Below are 21,294 nucleotides of genomic sequence, written 5' to 3'. Positions count from 1 at the left end.
CCAAATTCTAGAAAGAGTCAAAGGCCGGTTAAAAGTGGTTGGGGGGCCGGAGATGGCCCACCTCTGTGCTACAGGGCCCAGCTCACCGGCCTGGAGACTAATTCAAGACTGCATGGAGACTTGAAGTTTCCATGTGGTCTCCACGGTCTCAAGCAGTTGTGTTGCGAATACTAATTGTCCAAATCGTGTTCGCAACGTAGCCACAGCTGCTTGGAACCATGTAGACCTCTTGGAGAACATGCAGAGACTCAGCTGGAGTCGAACCTGTTGGTTTTCTCGGAGACTACCTGGAGACTGGCCTTATTGCCAGAGGACATATCAGAGACATCTCCCGTGACCAGCAGTGACTCTAGTCCCCAACGAGTCTCCAGGCTGCGGACATGGGCCCCTTGGATGTACGCTATCAGTTCGTGTTGCGGAGTCTGTGGGTGTCAAACTCATTCGGGTCGTGGGCCGAAAGTCAGCTGTCACAGTGGGTCGCGGGCCACATATAATGTAAACAGGAAAATACTGATGATGTTTCCAATAAATGAATAACAATAATGAGCTGTGTGAGTATCGCCAGACGTTTTGCACTTTACAAACCTGTGTCAAGCGTTTCTCAAAGTGCTACATAGTAGTCATTATTCATTGACTCCACACTCCAATGAAGCCACAGCTGCCCAGGGTCAGACTGACCATTTTCCAGGTGGCTATAATGTGTTGGTTATTCTTTAAAAAATCATAACTCCGCACAGGAATGGGCTAGAGACTTCCTTTTTTATATATACTCTGGAATTTATGGTCTACAAGGCAGGGGCCAGATTAAAGCAGCTCGCGGGCCGGATCTGGCCCGAAGGCCGCCTGTTTGACACATGTGCTATAGGGTAACCAGATCATAACCAGCCAACATGAAGCATTTTTCAGAGGGACAAAGCAGGACAATGAGGGACTTAGTACGTAACATTTTTCATTAGCCTATTTTAATTGCATAGGAAATATAAATCAATCAGTCAAAGTGATAGTCAAAGTAAATGACTCTGAACCATTACAATAGTACACAGTATGTTATGAAAGTGCATGTGGTGCAGATTTCCATTAGTAAGTATCCACTGTGCAAACATTAGCAGAGCAATGATAATAGCTTATCATTCAGTGAAGACAAAACATGTATAACAGTCTGCAGCAAAGAGGCAGAACAGAGACGGATGAAATATTACATGTAATTTAATTGATTTTTACATTAATTCCATAAAGCAAAGCAATCATTTAGTGACAAACTCGTCAAAGTATTTGGAGCTGTCATCGTGCTCATGTGACTCTGCAGCAGCTCCTGTCACTGCAGTGACAACAGAACAATGGGCTCTAGAGCCAGACTGAACTGTTCTACTTCAAACAAAGGAGGCGCTTATCACTGATAAATGATTCGTTCAAACTTTCCAGGGAAGGAAGGACCCTCCAGACCCCCCTATATTTCCTCTTAATACAACCAATACAGTTTGAAAGATTTGACATTACATGTATTCAAACATGACTAATTGAGCCTTCATTTTGGTTTGAAACAGACCCAAGTGGCTCTTCTGAAGTTGAAGGTTGCAGACTGCTGAGCGGGGAGACTTTCACGCTTTGAAAACTGCATGATTCAGGGTTGACAGTGCAGAAAATTATAATTACGCTAGAGGGTTGTCAGTCAGAAATCTAGTATTCTAATTGCACTCATCAGAAACTCCCAACAAAGAGCTTTAAAATCATTCGAAACGTTGGATTCCTATTTCATTCTCCCATGTCCTCGGGAAATATATGTATTTTTGGTGGGTCATAACAAAGTGAAAATCCAAATGTGGGTCCTTTTCAGTCTTACGGTTCGTAAATTATTATCCCCGAGACTATAGGCCAATATAAAGAGATTGCTCAGCCTGGTAGTGGAAATAAAAGTGATTATTAAGGAGAAATATGGAGATTGAAGTGGGCTGAAAACAACAGAGGGGCTTATAGAACAACGGCTCATTTCCATTTCTAAAAAACTGTGTTTTTATGACTTTCTCTTTGATGTTGTCATGGCAACCGCACCGTCTGAGAGAGCGGAGTGGCCCCGTCAAAGAGTTCAGTCCGCAAACGCTCGCTTCAGGATTGGTGTCCAAAACCGCGGCTAATGCTCACACTTTGCGGAGGGTCAATACAATGAGGAATATTGGGGTCACGCCACTTCTCACACAGATTTTTTTATTTGACTGTAATGTTCTGGAAGGAGGAGAAAGGAAATCTTTTCAGCTTTGGCACGAAGGACTTTTGATCCTATTAAGCAAATGGAATTTTTTGATTCTCAAGTACCACAGAGCTGTAAAACAATATTCTGTGCGTTTGCAACATTGATCTTCTCCGTTTGATAATTTGAGATCATGACTATGGTGCGGCCCCAGGGGTTCAGTCGATGCAGAAGGTGCTCGCCGGGACCATGGGGATAACAGGTGATCAGTGCATTATGGAACTTAAATACGAAAAAAATAAACACTGTGCGTAACTGACCTTTTACTGTGGCTGTATGTGTGGTCAGCATGGCACCTTTGCTTTCGATCACGGTGACCTCTGGAATGCTCAATTGTTTTGTAGGTTTTCCAGTGAGAGGGTCCGCCAGCAGTGAAATCCTTCCAGAAACCCTATACATGCGTTTCCAATGACATCATGCATAGTTCTGGCGGCCATATTGAACACCGAAGCAGGACTATGCAGTGCTACAACATGTAACAATATCTCTACTCAGGATGAAAATGAAAGACAACTGATTGACAGTGCCATTTTTATGTATTCATAATCATTGCTCAAGAAGATAAAAGTTAAAACACGGCCCCAGAGACGTACGTTCATGTGATATAACCAGCTCTGTGGCACAGATGTAGCAAATCTGTCCTTATAGCTAAAGCAGGAAGATCTGCTTCACTCCCCAGACTAATGAACACATCAAAGAGGAAACAGAAAACCTTTCTCAGTGATTTTTACAGTCTGTCATGTCAGCAGAGTCTCAGGCTGTTCCCTATATAGTGTACGATGTAGTGGTCAAGCCATTTTGTAGGGGTGTCCGAATGTCCAGAGAAAAAAAAGTAGTGCACTCGAAATTTCCCACAATGCATCTCGAAAAGAAGTGAGCATCGATGGTCACTAAACGGGTCAGACCGTATAGAGTCTATATGGTCTACTCTACGAGAGTCGGAGAAGAGCCTGACAGCGACAGGTCTTTGAACTAAACAACACGACTGAATGAAATCAGATGTTTCAGTCGTGTGCTGCGTGTTTTTTGTGAATAAACGACTTCAATATAAATGGTACGGTATACGATGAAAAAATGCTAACGTTAGTTGCTAACCTTAAATATAACGTATCTGACTCGTATTTCCATATATATTCCAGTGTTCTATATTCTACAAACATCTGTAACAAATGTACAAAGCTGCTGTGTTATGTATTTAAAAACTCTTCATGGCAAATTTTGTGTGAAGCTTAAAACTGATGATTGTAACGTTAAAAATCTGTATCTGTTTAGCTCAGGAAAGACTTGTATCAAAAGTCAATGTGATCCAGACCTAATAATTGATTATGTTATGTACATGTACATTGAATTGAACATGGGGTCGGCACTTATAAGCTCATTGCTTCAGCCGACTCCATTTTGAGCATCCACACTATGAATTTTGGAAGATAACATGAATGTAAAATTGCTCAAATAAATTTGTGCACTTCTGCACACAAAAAACTAAACTAAACTGTCTCATGAGTCTGGTTGGTCTTTATCGCAGAAATACATAATTCCCGGAGTTTAGCGAACTTTTAGGAGATGTAGGCACTCAATCTGCTGGCGCTTCAGACACTCTGACCTCCTTTCAGCACATCTTTGAGCTCACGCTGGAGTGAATTTTTTCGTCCAGCAGAGAGAACTGACATAACAAGAGCTCAGGATATGAACAACACATTATATAGCCACGTGGTAAATGGACTGTCCATTTACCACGTGGCTTCACAGCCCAAGGCGGCTGTGGCTTCAATAACAGCTTACCACTACCGAGTATGAAGTGATTGAATAATTGACTATGTAGTACTTTGAGGAACTTGTGACACAGGCTTGTAAAGTGCAATACAAGTGTAAGCCATTGTTATTAATGAAGCTACAGTCAAGTTGGGGCTTTGACCAAATCACAGCTTATTATTATTCATTTATTTGAAAAATGTTCTCTATTATATGCGGCCCGCGACCTGCTGTCGGAGCTGAATATCGGCCCGCGACCCAAAATGAGTTTGACACCCTGGACTAGACAGAGTTTAAAAATGTAAAAATGATGCCTTGCTCCAGCCATGTCCTAATGTGTAGAATGAAGCCAGACCTACCACAACTGTCACAACAACTGAAATCCTGCACTGTCACTCCAAAAGTTGTTTCTTCAATTACGTGAAGACCTCAGGTGGCAGTAGCAAGTATAGAAATGTCGACTTCCATCTAATCCCTTGTTCTAGTCCATTTAACTGTTAAGGCTGTGCTCCTGTTCACATGATTTAAATTGCTGTTTGTTTGGTGAAGATTGGTCAAATACTTGCAGAGATATGGTTATTAAACGGCAATCACAGTGCAGGCATCTTTCACGGCAAATTACTGCTGTTTAATGACAGTCTGCATCAGGAGCAACACTAAAGAAAGGTAAATGCAGTGAGGGCAGCAGTGGAGCACCCGGGCAGACACACAAGTGCGCTTAGACCGCTTCACTTTAGCCTCTTGATTAAAACTTGATGAAATATCGCTGTAAATGATCTGCAGTCACATGGGCAGGCGCTGATCTTAAAGAGAGTGTGAGCTGGAGAAAGGTGCAGACAGGGATTGGCTAAGGCAACTGTGTCTGAAAAGCATGTTCTTAAAAAGGGCAAAAGGGGCGGGATCTGCACTGTAGACTCGGCCCTCGCGGGGCGTGTAGTTTGGTCATGCCTGTGCCTTTAGCTTGGATGCTAACGGCTTGTCAATCAAAGTCAAGCCCTCATTAATATACAAGAATACTAGAATGTACGAAAACCCGCCCGATTTCTTTAATTATACCTAACCCAGTAGGGGGCGACATGCACTTTTGTTTGGCCTGCACTCCACCAATAACTTTAAAGAAGAAGAAAAAACAGCTGTTGGTGATGTCACTTCCCCTTCCACTGTTTAAGGACGGTCGGATTGTTCAAAATGCTGCTGAAGCTCTAGTTCACTAACTGCATAGAGATCTAACAGTTGACCCCATGAAAGGTGAAGGATTAGTTGCCAGTGTTAGTGCTTAGAGGCTACAATTTGACGGTTTCGGACGCAGCCCGAGACTCCCACCTGTGCAAACTGCAGATCAGTGCGTTCTTAGCAGGAGAAGAGGAAACGACCGGAGCGCACAGGATTCCTCAAAAACTACAAACACCAGTGGTAAGTTTGTGACGCTGGAACAGTGTTATTATATGTTTGAGAGCTCTGTGGTCGCTGAAGGAGAGAGACGGCGGCGCGTGAGCACAGGAGTCTGACGGATGGATCCCAGGGCTGTGCGCGTCAAGAGCATGTATCTGCGCCGCGGCTTTCGGCAGGTGTGGGCTAATCCGGCGGAATGGTGGCGGTAACAGCCTGGTGCCAGTTGGAACGAGCAGCGAGGCGAGCTGGGGATACGGAGGATCACACACACAGCCTTTTGTTATTCCCACGCTGATCCGCTCTGCTGCAGTCTGCAGGCCCGAGCAGGGCAGGGGAAAAGGAAGAGCTACCCCCAGTGGCCAGGAAACATGTTGCAGGCCAGTGGGTAATGGAGCGATATCGAGGGCTGTGAGGTGAGGGCCTGAATGCCATTGTGCAGATAGACAATACTGTACAAGGAAGAGTGAAACAGCAGTGCATCTATTTCAGTTTCTGCAAATATTTACATACACATATTTCAATGGGTGAAATCTGACATGCTGAGATTGTACGATTATAGCCACGACGAACAGTTTTTAGACACCGTGATAGTGCTGCAACAGGATGAGATGAATCCTGTAAATGTACCACAATGTCATGTCAAGTTTCTGCTCTGGCTGTGTATTAGACACGACTGAGAGAGGAAAACTTTCAAAAACTTGGGGTGACGGTGGCACAGTTGGTAAAGTGGGTCGTCTCGTGATCGGAAGCTTGTGGGTTCGAATCCTTGCTCTTGCAAATGCACACTGTCTTTGTGTCCATGGGCAAGACACCTCACCCTACTTGCCTGTGTATGAGAGTGTGAATGGGTGACTGGTTCCTTACTGTAAAGCACTTTGGGCCTGATAAAGGTAGCGGTGGAGCCATTAGTGGGAGCTCTCGGAGCGACTTGGAGTTGGTAAAAGGGTGCACCAGTCATGGTCAGGTGGAAGAGCACACGGTTTCTGACATGTGGTAGTGGCGCTTTTGCTGCTGCTGATGAACGCGTGCTCCAAGGTAAATTAAATTATTGTTGTTTTAGTAGTAAAAACGAGCCCGGTCAAAAGCCGTGTGCTCTTCCAGCGCCACACCTGACCATGATTGGCGCACCCTTTTACCAACTCCCAGTCGCTCCCTGAGCGCCCACTAATGGCTCCACCAGGTAGAAAAGCGAGGAGTCCATTTACTACAATGCTGAGGTCAGCGAAGGGCCCTCTGTGTGTGGGGGCACCTTTAACCCTGAAGTTATTTCAACCTGGATGGACTCAGACAGACAAAAGCAGCAATTATGAAGATTTATTAACAGAATATTAGCTTTTTGGCGAGCAGATCCCGTTGGTAGACATCGATGTGAGAACTCTAGTCAGTGTGGTTGGACAGGTTGGAGTTAGGGATGTCTTCCCCGGAGCCTGGACACTGGTGGTGGTATGAAAGACCCGTGAAGATGCAGCAGGGAGAAGCCGTTGATGGAAGAGGCGGAGATGGGGTGGAGGCGGGTCACAGCACAGCTGGGAAGCGAACGAACCATGATTGCTAGAGGCTTAAAAGCAGGACCGAGGGCGATGATTGGCTGCCACGGAGGTGAGGCTCTGCGCCGATGGGCTGAGGTGGAGGTGTGGCCCTCACGGAAACGCTCACTGGTTGGAGGCAGGTAATGCTGAAATGTGTCTCCCAGGTTGAATTAATACCTAAGCTTCATAACAGAGCATACTACTTTGTGCAACAAAGTAGGTTTTCTGGAATAAACCCCCTATTTCTGCAGTACACTCTGGGTATTTCTGCGGTAAACTCCGTATTTGTATTTGCCCAAGGAGACAATGACAGTGAGCACCTGTAGGAGCCAAAGTATATTACCAGTCAAAGGTCTGAAAACACTTTTTGTATGTTGTATGTTTATTTTCAACACCATTTCTATTGTGTGTCATTGAAGACATTAAACTATTTGTGAACACATGGGATTATGGAAACAAAAAAGTGTGAAATAACTCCACGTTATATAGTTTAAACTCTTCAAGACGGTCACAGTTTATTCTGGGCATTCTCCCAGTGAGTCTCACAAGGTCGTCCCTGAAATGGAAAACAAGTGGGTATCTGGTGTGAGCATTTGCCTCACACAGTGCTGCACATCTCCTTCATAGAGTGGATCAGGGTGATGGTTGTGGCCTGTGAATGTTAGTCCACTCCGTTTCAATGGCTATACGAAGTTGGATATTGGCAGGATCTGGAACACGCTGTCGCCGATCCAGAGCATCCCAGACATGCTCAGTGGGGGACATGTCCGGCGAGTGCTGCCTACGCAAGAACTGGGATGTTTTCAGCTTCCAAGAATTGTGCACAGATCTTTGCAACATGGGGCCGTGCATGATCACCCTGCAACATGAGGGGATGGTCGTGGCACAACAACGGGCCTCACGGTCTCGGAGTCTATGTGCATTCACAATCACAACAAATAAACTGTGTGTGAAGGAGATGTGCTGCACTGCGTGAGGCAAATGGTGGTCACACCAAATACTGACTGGTTTACTGACCCGGACCAAAGCCGGAGTGTCCTTTTATTTACCGTTCTGCCCTGTGCAATATTCCTGCGTTTACTCTTGATACGCCACAAGTCAAAGGAGAAAAAAGCGCCATGTCTTTGAGTGCAGCTCATGATGAATGGGAGCGAAAACAAAAGTGTTGCATTTATATTCTTGTTTGGTGCAGACTAAAGCAGTGCCACCGCAACCTTTTTAGTCACAAACCCTCATTAAGTATCAGGTTTACTGTCTTTGGCTCTGTTTCTATTCAACAGGGTTTCCGCAGGGCATTAAAGGGGCTGGAAACAAGTTTGCCATTTTATACTCACTACTGCCACCTCAGGCCATATGTGTAACTGCACCTTCTATATTAAGCTCGTGCATGACGGCAATTCGGGCCGAAGTGACACATTTTTGAGTGACGTATAGGATTTTAAAGGCAGTTGTGGTGAACAGGTCTGAGCTCATTCTACACATTAGGACATGGCTGGAACATGTAGGGGGAGGAAAATACTTAATTTTAACATTTTTAAACTCCTTATAGTCCCTTTAAAAGCCATTATCTTGCCAAAATCAAGGCCTTAAATATCATTCAAAAGCATTAGGTTCAAACTGGAATTAAATATAAATGTATAGGAATGTTGGTAAATTCTAAAATCACATTTTAAAGCAGTACTAAGTAGCTCATGCCCCTAGAGGTCATAAGCACCACTGCAGGTGTCGCAGCATGTTATGTTTTTTTACTCATTAATTGTCCTTGAGAGTAAATACTACACTGAGTTAAAAGGCCATGGGAGAGAGGGATATTGTACATCCAATTACACAATGGAAATACTTTTTTTCACTCAAACTTGGCTGTAAATACTGTTTAAGTGGCGCTAGCCCGCAGTTAGCTTTGCCCTCTTTATGATTCCATGAGTGTGTATTGGGGCCTCCGGGTCAGAGCAGGAAAAGTTGCAACTGTGTTTTTTTGGCCTGAGACACCAGGGGGAGATGAAAGACCCCCCAATCATCCAAATAACACTTGGATTAACCCCAGAGGGACTAAGAAAAGTGCTCAGTGGGGGACATGTCCGGCGAGTGCTGCCTACGCAAGAACTGGGATGTTTTCAGCTTCCAAGAATTGTGCACAGATCTTTGCAACATGGGGCCGTGCATGATCACCCTGCAACATGAGGGGATGGTCGTGGCACAACAACGGGCCTCACGGTCTCGGAGTCTATGTGCATTCACAATCACAACAAATAAACTGTGTGTGAAGGAGATGCTCTGCACTGCGTGAGGCAAATGGTGGTCACACCAAATACTGACTGGTTTACTGACCCGGACCAAAGCCGGAGTGTCCTTTTATTTACCGTTCTGCCCTGTGCAATATTCCTGCGTTTACTCTTGATACGCCACAAGTCAAAGGAGAAAAAAGCGCCATGTCTTTGAGTGCAGCTCATGATGAATGGGAGCGAAAACAAAAGTGTTGCATTTATATTCTTGTTTGGTGCAGACTAAAGCAGTGCCACCGCAACCTTTTTAGTCACAAACCCTCATTAAGTATCAGGTTTACTGTCTTTGGCTCTGTTTCTATTCAACAGGGTTTCCGCAGGGCATTAAAGGGGCTGGAAACAAGTTTGCCATTTTATACTCACTACTGCCACCTCAGGCCATATGTGTAACTGCACCTTCTATATTAAGCTCGTGCATGACGGCAATTCGGGCCGAAGTGACACATTTTTGAGTGACGTATAGGATTTTAAAGGCAGTTGTGGTGAACAGGTCTGAGCTCATTCTACACATTAGGACATGGCTGGAACATGTAGGGGGAGGAAAATACTTAATTTTAACATTTTTAAACTCCTTATAGTCCCTTTAAAAGCCATTATCTTGCCAAAATCAAGGCCTTAAATATCATTCAAAAGCATTAGGTTCAAACTGGAATTAAATATAAATGTATAGGAATGTTGGTAAATTCTAAAATCACATTTTAAAGCAGTACTAAGTAGCTCATGCCCCTAGAGGTCATAAGCACCACTGCAGGTGTCGCAGCATGTTATGTTTTTTTACTCATTAATTGTCCTTGAGAGTAAATACTACACTGAGTTAAAAGGCCATGGGAGAGAGGGATATTGTACATCCAATTACACAATGGAAATACTTTTTTTCACTCAAACTTGGCTGTAAATACTGTTTAAGTGGCGCTAGCCCGCAGTTAGCTTTGCCCTCTTTATGATTCCATGAGTGTGTATTGGGGCCTCCGGGTCAGAGCAGGAAAAGTTGCAACTGTGTTTTTTTGGCCTGAGACACCAGGGGGAGATGAAAGACCCCCCAATCATCCAAATAACACTTGGATTAACCCCAGAGGGACTAAGAAAAGGATTTAGGTAAACACGTTACTTAGTTCTTCTTTAAAGGAACAGGCCACCGTTTTTCTGTTTTTCCATATGTTCTTACCTGAGCTTAGACGAGTTGATGTGTAACTGTTTTGTCTGTGTGCGTGTGCTCAGTCATGCAAAACGACCAAAGATGTTGTTAGCATTTGGCCTCTCCCAATGTATTCCTGTAGCTCCAAATGGGGGTGAAGTTGGAAGCGACCGAGCTCTTCCACGGGCACAAAGACCAGACAGGTACACATCAACTCGTCTAAACTCAGGTAAGAACATATCTCAGTATGGAAGAACGGTGGCCTGTTCCTGTAAGACATAGGTATTCGGCTGCAATTTTGGCAGAAGTTTTACCACATTTTTTTGCTCTAAAGTTTGATGAAATGTTTGCAAGTCCGAAGAAATATGCATTGATTCTTTTTTCTGCATTTGTGGCATTGACTATGTTGACTACTCCCATATGATCTGGTGACCCACCGAAATGATCTCACAACCTCCGAGGGCGTCCCAAGCAGGTTGAGAACCAGTGCACTACGTAAGGATTAAACAACGAGGAGCCGTGCATTCGACGGTTATAATGCACGACGCGGAGTCAAGAACACCACGAGGCGCAGCGAAGTGCATTATAACCGTCGAATGCACGGCTCCGAGTTGTTTAATCCGCTTATACCATGGTCCCACAAACGTAACATTTATAATAAGTATTTGTTTCATTTACTAAACTCACTAAATATGCCAGACCACCGGGACTATTTTCTGTGGGTTATTAGCCGGTCACTGAAGGCTCGTCTCAGAGCGAGTCTTTCTCCGCAGCTATTACGAGGATCTCAGTCAGGCTCAACCAAACAACATCAGCACAGAATCACAACACAACAGGACTAACCCGGCACTTTTCCCTGGAAGTAAACACCGATATGCGGCACTCGTGGGCAGGAGTTATTTCACTTTTACGCTGTTTAACCTGAAGCTAGCTAGCTAGCTCAACGAGCTCAACTGTTTATGGAAACAGCTGCGGTGGAGTCGCTCACACCTGGGCCCCACGAACTGAAACTTTTATGTTTGACTTTACTAATCCAGACAAATATGTTTAAATGCAGGATCATTTTATGTACGCCTGAAAATGATGAATAGCCTTAACCGTTTTCAATAGAAATGGAAAGCTCATATTTTATTAACAGTAGCTAACCTAGCTGCTCACTCTCCTCTACTTCCCATTTATCAAACATTTTGTTTTGGCCAAAAACGTTGAAATTAAACAAAATCCATCTCATACGTTCCTGTCAGTCACTAATTACGTGTTTATCTGATTCAGCTGTGTCATGCGTTGCTATGGCGATGCCCACAGCGGAGTGATATCCCAGTGATTTAACTACCGGACTACGTGTGCGGTTATACCAAAATAATGCACGCTTGTTAGCACCCACCAGCCAATCAGAATCGAGTATTCACCCAGACCATGGTATAAAGAATGTTATTTTTGGGAGCTATGTTTCTGTTGCACCTGAGGATTAGCCTTTAGTGACCATGACTCATTGCACAGCGCTTGGCCAAAAAGACAAAAGGTCACACACACGAATATTATTCTGTTTTCTCATTTACTCTGACAAAACAGCACACGGTGAAATGGGGTGAGACAAATCCAAGATCTGGTATTGAGTAGAGACGGGATTCATGGCTCTTTACTGGGAGCCGAGACTTTCAGATCATTTTAAAGACCTATTCAAAAGTCAGGCTCTTTTTGATATTTTTTTAGATGAAGCCTGCCTGATGATTTATAACAAAATTGCTAACAAGCACCTTACAATGGGACTGATTTTACGCTCTGAAAACCGTGAGTGTGAATAAAATCTTGTGCCACAGTTAATGACAAAGGCTACAGCTGTCTGACTTATCATTTTCAGTGCTGAAAGCTTTCACTGGTGTTACCTGTTCTGTTGTCAGGCTGATTTAGTGTTTGTTCAGAGCAGTTCTGGGTAAAATTGACTGAGATAAAAGATCTGGCTTTTTTTTACTGACAAACTGTCAGGCTGCCAAACCACAGCAACACATAACATTGTGCTGTTTCTAATGGACGACTGTCATTGATCAGTAAAGCTGTGTACGACTACTCCAACACGGACGACAGGAGAGCTCATTTTAGTGGATGGATCAGCACTGAGAATGTGTGTTGAGCCATGAGACAGAAAGACTTCATCAGAGCTACAGTTAATGTAGCGCTGATCATACGAAAACAACAAGTAAGGTATACTTTGTTAATCCCCGTAGGATAATTTGTTCTGTGCATTTGACTCATCCCCAATGTTGCTGGGGCGACCTGTAGGAGCAGTGAGGGAAGCACAGAAATATTGCATTGACTTTAGTAATGCTTTTCTGACATTAATTATGAAATAATTGTTTCCATACACAATGAATGCTAATTTTCAATATATAAATGTCCCCAACCACTGAAAACATGGACAAGGCTAGGCTGAATGAGAGCATGTTTCAGAGTTCGCATACGGGACAAAGGACGAAAAATTAGCCCAAGGCTATAATGAAGGTTGTTTGTTTGCATGCATGAGATCCATGTACGTTCCTTAACATGCACTGTCCCGACCAAATAAACAAATAAATAGCATAACTATTTCATCAGAAGAGTTGTAGCTTGACATTGTGTGTGATGCAGCAGGTCCCCTTCAGCCCCATTCATAGTAATGAACCTGAGTGGTCTGTGAAATTAACATGCCTAATCTCCTGCGAAGCCTGTTCTTTAAAAGGGCAAACAGCGGAAACCCTGCCCTCATGAGTCGGACCGGCTACGGGCCTCCACAGAGCTCCAGGGCCTGTCATTCATAGATGTAGGCTCCCACTTTTTATTTCTGATATACATAAACCAGCCTGGTTAAAAATATGCTGCCTACCCCAGCGTTGTCACATCATAGCGATTTATAGAAAAAGGGGGGGGGGGGTATTACTTTAATGTCAGCTCCCCGCCATGAGGACCAAAGAAAAGGGCTTTCCTCACCCATTGGTGTGACATCACACTTAACAGCTCTAACAGCATCTGTTTAAGAGTTTTAGGTGGATTGGAGCTTGAACCCTGGCACATAGCAGCCAAAGGTCAGCCGGAAATAGTGCACAAAGCCATCCACCCTCCTGCCCCCTGCTGGCCGGGAGTTGCGCCGCTTCTCTGCTGCTGCCAAAGGACATTCAGATCGGTGGCTGTCATGTGACTGGGACAAGACAGATCGGAGTCAAATCTGTAACGTAGTCAGATTAGGCTTCACATGTAAACCTACTGAATGAGATCTGATCTGTGGAAAAGAGCTCATTGGGTCATGAATGTTGCAAAGCACATGCCAAAGATTCTGCTGGAGATGAAGGTCCGTGTGGGCAGTGCAGGTATGTGACATGTTTTGGTCCAGCGCACAACTGAAGCTACATTTATCCTGGTGGTGAGCGCGCTCAGTGTGCAGCACAGTGGTGTTTACACCAGGGCACACAGATTACAGCAGATTACAGAGCTGGACACACAAACATCCTCCATCAGCACAGCCAGAACACGCAGCTCTGACATGGGCCCAAATCTATAGGAACTGTTGTTTTCAAAGAGCTGTTCGTGAGTAGATCATTTCTCTACAGAGACTGCCTGATGATTACTCATATCTGACCAGTTTGCGGCTCAAACGTTCTCATTTATTTCTCCTAAAATTCTCTATGAGCAATAGATGAGACCAGAGGAAGAGACTCATGTGAGGGAGAATCAGTTTAGATAAATGATAATTAGATAAAATAATGTGAATTAAAAAAAAAAAAAAAAAGATTTATTCTCATAATTGATATTTTATGCCAAATGTTTAAAAAAGTATCAAGCAAACTTTATTTATAAAGCGCTTTTCATACTGAAAGGTATCACAAAGTGCTTTACAGATTACAACATTTAAAACAATGTGCCCTCAAACAATGGCACACCCTCTCATATATTTTATATGTTAGGACTAAATAAATAGATTAGTCAGTTAAAAGCTAAGCTAAAAAGGTGGGTCTTGAGCCTGCTCTTAAAAACATTTTTGTTCTCTGCAGCCCTGAGCTCCTCCTCAGGTCGTTCCAGAGGCGAGGGCGAGACGCCTCACCATGAGTCTTTTGTCGACTTTAGGAATAACTAGGAGACCCCTGCCATTAAAAGAACTTTAAAGTTGATCCTGAAACACACGGGGCCAATGCAGCGATTCTAAAACCGGTGTAATGTGGTCCCGCCTCCTGGTCTTCGTCAGGACACGAGCTGCTGAGTTTTGTAAAAGTTGTAAACCTGAGATACTCTTTTTGGGAAGACCAGAAAGCAGGGCATTACAGTAGTCGAGACGACTGGTGATAAAAGCATGCATGAGCGTCTCCGTGTTGGCCCGAGAGAGAATGGGTGGACTTGTGATATTCTTAATGTGTGGAATAAAAGAGTAACAATAAAGAGTCAAAAATCACGCCCAGGTTCTTCACCTGTGAGGAAGGATTAATAGACAGTGACTGTAGTTTGGATAAAAGTTTCTCTCTCAGGGGCGATGATTTATCATTTCAGTTTTGTCCTGGTTAAGCTGGAGAAAGTTTTCTGCCATCCAGGATTTGATATCTAAAATACAGTTAAAAAAGTGCATCTATTGGTGATGTCGTTTCCTGATGACATCACCAAGAGGGAGCATAAACAGGTTAAAAAGCACTGGGCCTAAAATTGAACCCTGGGGCACACCACATGTAATTTTGTGGACCTTAGAGGAGCAGGTATCCACACTTACCATGAACGTCCTGTCTGTGAGGTAGGAAGTAAACCATTTTCCTACCTTTATACAAATATATGTAATATTTGGAAAAATATACAGTATGTGTGTGTGTGTCAAAGGTATTGGAAATGCCCATGTTATGTTTTAAATATGTTGCAGGGGTTAAAGTAGACCAGAACGGTCCGGTCCAGACTTTCAACAACGATCGGCCTCATACACGGATTTTCCAGATGAAACTAGGCTGTGTTCACAGTGTGAAGACACAGTGAGCCCATTATCAAAGCAACAACAGCAGAAGGTCAGGTCTTGTTTTGTGTTTGTCTGGAGCCTGTGTTCTCTCCACAGCAACGCCAGGTGCAGCTCACAGAGCAGGAAACAGGATTGTGAAAGTAAGATAACAAACTGTAAATAATTATATCTAATATATAGTGTTGCTATAAACAAATAAGTTTATTCAATTCACTCAGATTTGAATTCATTTATAAGTTTAAAAAAAGTAATCATGCCGTAGCCTGTGTACTGAGTTTATCATTGTCTACATAGTAGGGCTGGGAGAAAATATCCTTTTGCTTTACTTTTATCAATCATTATTACTTAAATGAAATATGTTCATATGTTTAAGGATTACTTTAAGTTAAAAGGATGAACTAATCAAACTAGCCATAGTAAAATTATTAGTAATGTATGAACTCGTATTCCTCAAAGTTTTGTTTCTTGAAGCTTTTTATAAAATGAAAGCTAAATGGGAAAAGCTAAATCTGTATATTCCAATAGCAATTCTCCTCAAACGACCCGGGAGCAGTGTGGAGGGGGCTTAAGGCCATCACAAACTATAAGCCCAAGGCCCCCTGGGCTCTGAACGACCTGTCCCTTGCCCAGGGTCTGAATACACACTACTGCCGCCATGAGCGCCCATCAGCTCCTCACACTCCAGATACCCCAGCCACCTCTGCAGGTGGATCACTGACTTCCTGACGGACCGGAGACAGCACGGGCGGCTGGGGAAGATCGTCTTGGACACTCGGACTACAAACACTGGAACTCCTCAGGGCTGTGTACTTTCCCCCTGGCTCTTCTCCCTGTACACAAACTGTTGCACTTCCAGTCACCAGTCCGTTAAACTGACACCACCCTCATCAGGCTCATCTCGAACGGTGATGAGTCCGCCTACAGGAGAGAGGTGGACTGACCGGTGTCCTGGTGCAGCCACAACAACCTGCAGCTGAACGCCCAGAAGACAGTGGAGATGATCGTGGACTTCAGGAAGGATACAGGATTCTACCCCCATCTCCATCATGGACTCCTTCCGTTTCCTGTGCACCACCATTACCCAGGACCTCAAATGGGAGCCAACCATCAGCTTCCTCATCAAGATGTTCTTCCTACGGCAGCGGAGGAAACCCAAGCTGTCGACCAAGATGCTGGTGCAGTTACACGGAAATCATCGAGTCCATCCTCTCCTCCTCCATCACCGTGTGGTTCCCCGGCACTACAGACCGGGACAAGCACCGACTGCAGCGCATTGTGCTGCTGCTGAGAGGGTGATTGGCTGTGAGCTCCCATCTCTCCAGGACCTGGAGGCGTGTGTGGGTCGGATCACAGCTGACCCTTCTCACCGTGGACATAGACTATTCACCCCTCTCCCCTCAGACAAGAGGCTACGGTCCATCCAGACCCATAGATCCTGCCACTGGAACAGACAGAACAGTCTCAGCCGTCAGATTGATGAACAAAAAACAAGTCTCTAAGCTTAGTTACACACTCATAGATGTAATCTGTACTTGCACTGTGTGGTGTGTCCACACTTAGATCCGCTGCTATCGCTTTATATCACTTTATACGCCTACACATCTGTATATATTATCCCGCTGCTGTTTAATGTCAAATTGTTGTTGTCTTACCATGTGTCACTTTTCATTTTATCTTATTTATTTAATATAATATTCTTAATGCATACATACAGCACTTTGTACTTTCGCATTGTAATAAATGATAATATTGGCTTTCCAATCTCTTTATTATGTCAGTGCCCTGTGCTGGACACGTGTGGAATTCTTCCTTTTTTTTAATTTAAGTTTCCCCCTAGTTATTATTCCCCTGGAATAAGCATACTGGTTATTTCCTTAAAAAATCATAACTCCGCACCGGAATTGGTTGGAGGATCACTTCTTTTTTTTTTACATTCTCAGGAATTTGTGCTCTATCAGTCAGGGGCCGAATTAAATCATCCAGCCCGTGGGCCGCCGGCTGGCGCACTGGATCGGCCCCCAAGTATTGTGATACCGGATCGTGACAAAAGTGTATTGTGCCAGCCCTAATAAAAAAAGTCTCATGAAAACAGAAAATAGTCGTTTAAAACACATCGAATTACATCTGTTTGACGTTCATGACAGAGCAGCTCTTTTGAACGGCTCTTTAAGGTAAGGTGTTCAAACCAGAGCTGAATTAATTTTACCAGAACTCGCCCGAAGTAACACAAGAATCAGCCCAACAACGGAGCAGGCAACACAAGTGAAAACTTTTTGCTCTAAAGTCAAAGCTAGATGCACTAAACTAATACTTTTTATTAATTGTATATATTTGTATATACAATTAACGTTTTTCAAAGTATAAATATCACCATTGTAATTTTAGATGATTCAAATAAAAAAGTGCCTTTTGTCAATGGCGTCTTAGACTGAGTAAGTTATCTGGCTAGCATTATTTAAATTTTATATTAAAAAGAGCTTGTCTTTTGAACGGCTCTTTGAAATGAATGGATTCCAAAGACTTGGCTCCCAGAAAAGAGCCGTAACTCCCATCACTATCACATTGAGTGTGTCAAACAAGAGCACAAGAAAAAACATTAAGCAATTTAAAGCAATGAATAAAATAAAAACAGGGATGTATAACTAGTCAGAGACCAATGATTGCCAAAAAAGTGACAAACAAGTGTCAAAAAAGTGATGAGAAAGTGTTGAAAAAGTGATGACAAAACATGATGACAAAGTGAGGAATAAGTGACAAAAGCATGACAAACAAGTGATGAGAAAGTGACAAAAAAGTGATGAAAAAGTGACAAAAACTTGACAAACAAGGGATGAAAAGTGACAAGTGATGGAAAAGTGTTGGAAAATATAATTTAAAAGAGTGATGAAAAAGTGTTACAAAGGTGATGAAAAAATGTCGAAAAAGTATTGAAAAAGTGATGAAAAGGTGCCGAAAAAGTGTTGAAAAAGTGATGAAAAAGTGTTGAAAAAGTGAAGAAAAGTGATAAGAAAGTGATGAGAAAGTAATGACTAAGTGAAGAAAAAGTGATGAGAAAGTAATGACTAAGTGAAGAAAAAGTGATGAGAAAGTAATGACTAAGGGACAAAAAAGTGTTAAAAAAGTGTTGAAAAAGTGTTGAAAAAGTGACGAAAAGGCGATGAAAAAGTGTCGAAAAAGTGTCAAAAAAGTGACGAAAAAGTGACGAAAAAGTGTCGGAAAAGTGACAAAAAAGTGTTGAAAAAGTGTTGAAAAATGTATGAAAAATAGGCGAAAAAGTGTCAAAATGACGAAAAAGTGATGAAAAAGTGATGAGAAAGTAATGACTAAGGGACAAAAAAGTGTTAAAAAAGTGTTGAAAAAGTAAAAAAAAATGTTGAAAAAGTGACGAAAAGGCGATGAAAAAGTGTCGGAAAAGTGACAAAAAAGTGTCGAAAAAGTGTCAAAAAGTGACGAAAAAGTGATGAAAATGTGACAAAGTGACGAAAAAGTGTTGAAAAATGTATAAAAAATAGGCAAAAAAGTGTTGAAAAATGTATAAAAAATAGGCAAAAAAGTGTAAAAATGACGAAAAAGTGTCAAAAAAGTGATGAGAAAGTGACGAAAAAGTGATGAGAAAGTGACAAAAAAGTGATTTAAAAAAGTGACAAAGTGTTGGAAAAGTGATGAAAAAGTGTTGAAAGTGACCAAAAAGTGTTGAAAAAGTGATGAAAAAGTGATGAAAAAGTGTTGGAAAATTAATGAAAAAGTGATGAAAAATGCAGAAAAAGTGATGAAAAAGGGTAAAAAAGTGACAAAAAAGGGTAAAAAAAAGTTGCGAAAAAGTGATGAAAAAGGCGATGAAAAAGTGTCAAAAAAGTGACAAAAAAGTGACGGAAAAGTAATGAAAAATTGATGAAAATGTGACGACAAAGTGATGAAGTGTTGAAAAATTTATGAAAAAAAATAAAATTAAAAAAGACAAAAAAGTGTTGGAAAAGTAATGAAAAATTGATGAAAAGTGACTAAAAAGTGATGAAAAAGTGTCAAAAAAGTGATAGAAAAAGTGACGAAAAAGTGACGAAAAAGTGATGAAAAAGTGATGAAAAAGTGATGACAAAACATGATGACAAAGTGAGGAATAAGTGACAAAAGCATGACAAACAAGTGATGAGAAAGTGACAAAAAAGTGATGAAAAAGTGACAAAAACTTGACAAACAAGGGATGAAAAGTGACAAGTGATGGAAAAGTGTTGGAAAATATAATTTAAAAGAGTGATGAAAAAGTGTTACAAAGGTGATGAAAAAATGTCGAAAAAGTATTGAAAAAGTGATGAAAAGGTGCCGAAAAAGTGTTGAAAAAGTGATGAAAAAGTGTTGAAAAAGTGAAGAAAAGTGATAAGAAAGTGATGAGAAAGTAATGACTAAGTGAAGAAAAAGTGATGAGAAAGTAATGACTAAGTGAAGAAAAAGTGATGAGAAAGTAATGACTAAGGGACAAAAAAGTGTTAAAAAAGTGTTGAAAAAGTGTTGAAAAAGTGACGAAAAGGCGATGAAAAAGTGTCGAAAAAGTGTCAAAAAAGTGACGAAAAAGTGACGAAAAAGTGTCGGAAAAGTGACAAAAAAGTGTTGAAAAAGTGTTGAAAAATGTATGAAAAATAGGCGAAAAAGTGTCAAAATGACGAAAAAGTGATGAAAAAGTGATGAGAAAGTAATGACTAAGGGACAAAAAAGTGTTAAAAAAGTGTTGAAAAAGTAAAAAAAAATGTTGAAAAAGTGACGAAAAGGCGATGAAAAAGTGTCGGAAAAGTGACAAAAAAGTGTCGAAAAAGTGTCAAAAAGTGACGAAAAAGTGATGAAAATGTGACAAAGTGACGAAAAAGTGTTGAAAAATGTATAAAAAATAGGCAAAAAAGTGTTGAAAAATGTATAAAAAATAGGCAAAAAAGTGTAAAAATGACGAAAAAGTGTCAAAAAAGTGATGAGAAAGTGACGAAAAAGTGATGAGAAAGTGACAAAAAAGTGATTTAAAAAAGTGACAAAGTGTTGGAAAAGTGATGAAAAAGTGTTGAAAGTGACCAAAAAGTGTTGAAAAAGTGATGAAAAAGTGATGAAAAAGTGTTGGAAAATTAATGAAAAAGTGATGAAAAATGCAGAAAAAGTGATGAAAAAGGGTAAAAAAGTGACAAAAAAGGGTAAAAAAAAGTTGCGAAAAAGTGATGAAAAAGGCGATGAAAAAGTGTCAAAAAAGTGACAAAAAAGTGACGGAAAAGTAATGAAAAATTGATGAAAATGTGACGACAAAGTGATGAAGTGTTGAAAAATTTATGAAAAAAAATAAAATTAAAAAAGACAAAAAAGTGTTGGAAAAGTAATGAAAAATTGATGAAAAGTGACTAAAAAGTGATGAAAAAGTGTCAAAAAAGTGATAGAAAAAGTGACGAAAAAGTGACGAAAAAGTGATGAAAAAGTGATGAAAAAGTGATTAAAAATGGACGAAAAAGTGACAAAAAAGTGTCAAAAAAGTGATGAGAAAGTGACGGAAAAGCAAAAAAAAGTGATGAAAACAATGTCAAAGAAGATGACGTCAATGCCGCAAAAACACAAGATAAAAGATGTGTCAAGATGAGTTTTGTAGGTCTCGGCTTTCAGATGAGACATGACACTGGCCTATAGACTTTGACCATGGCAAAGTGGAACAAAAAAGTGTCAAAAAAGTGACGAAAAAGTGACAAAAAAGTTGAGAAAGTGACAAAAAAGTGATTAAAAAAAAGTGCAGAAAAAGTGACAAAAAAGTGTCAAAAAGGTGATGAAAAAGTGTCAAAAAAGTAATGAGAAAGTGACAAAAAAGTTATTTAAAAAAAAGTGATGAAAAACTGACAAAAAAGTGATGAAAAAGTGTCGAAAAAGTGATGAAAAAGTGTTTAAATAGTGATGAAAAAGTGTTGAAAAAGTGTCAAAATAGTGATGAAAAAGTGACGAGAAAGTGACGAAAAAGTGTTTAAATAGTGATGAAAAAGTGA

This window comes from Gobius niger (assembly GCF_951799975.1).
Source record: "Gobius niger genome assembly, chromosome: 5".
Lineage (NCBI taxonomy): Eukaryota > Metazoa > Chordata > Actinopteri > Gobiiformes > Gobiidae > Gobius > Gobius niger.
Note: the sequence above shows the minus strand (reverse complement) of the source record.